Source organism: Echinops telfairi, unplaced genomic scaffold (genome assembly GCF_000313985.2).
Source record: "Echinops telfairi isolate 266 unplaced genomic scaffold, ASM31398v2 ScPeMD7_8;HRSCAF=38, whole genome shotgun sequence".
NCBI classification, from domain to species: Eukaryota; Metazoa; Chordata; class Mammalia; order Afrosoricida; family Tenrecidae; genus Echinops; species Echinops telfairi.
This window is the reverse complement of record NW_022103905.1, coordinates 11,079,195-11,079,943: the sequence shown is the minus strand read 5'-3', so window position 1 is coordinate 11,079,943 and position 749 is coordinate 11,079,195.

Sequence of the window (749 nt, the reverse complement as noted above, 5' to 3'; positions counted from 1 at the left end):
GAGACCAGGCCCTGGAGAAGGACATCATGCTTGGTAAAGTAGAGGGGCAGCAGAAAAGGGGAAGACCCTCTCAATGAGATGGATTGAGACCGTGGCTGCAACAATGAGCTCAAGCACAGGAATAATGGTGAGGGTGGCGCAGGACCGGGCAGCGTTTCCTTCTGTGGTGCAGCACGTTGCTATGGGTCGGAACTGACTGGGTGGTCCCTAACAACAATAACGTTCTTCACAATTTGCAGCCTACCTTCACACACCGGAGGACACTCTTCTATGCCTTTGGCCAACTCTCTCTCCCTGCTGGTCTACCTTTCCTCTCCCCCATGAATGTCCCCTGCTTACCTTCCAAGATTCTTCCAGACTCAAGTCAAACTCTGCGAAGCCTTTCTTGTCACATCTGTCTTTCCTTCCCTGGCTTGCAAATGTCCTGATGGCAGAGACGGGATCTCATTCAGCTTTGTGCCTCAAGCAGCTGACACTATTTCTGGGTTAAAAAAAAGAACTGAAAAAATTAAAAATGGTTCCTGGGTAATAGTGGGTGTGTGTTGAATGAATTAATGAATAAATGAATTCCCAATGGTTGGTTGATAATGAATCTAGTACAGTATTGCTTATTCTCTTTCTTCTCTATTTTGGAGAGGTAAGGAGCCTTATTTTCTCACGGTTTCCCAAAAACTCCCTGCCATCAAGTCGTGTCCAACTCATAGTGGCCCTGTAGGACAGGGCAGAACGGCCCCTGTGAGTTTCCAAGA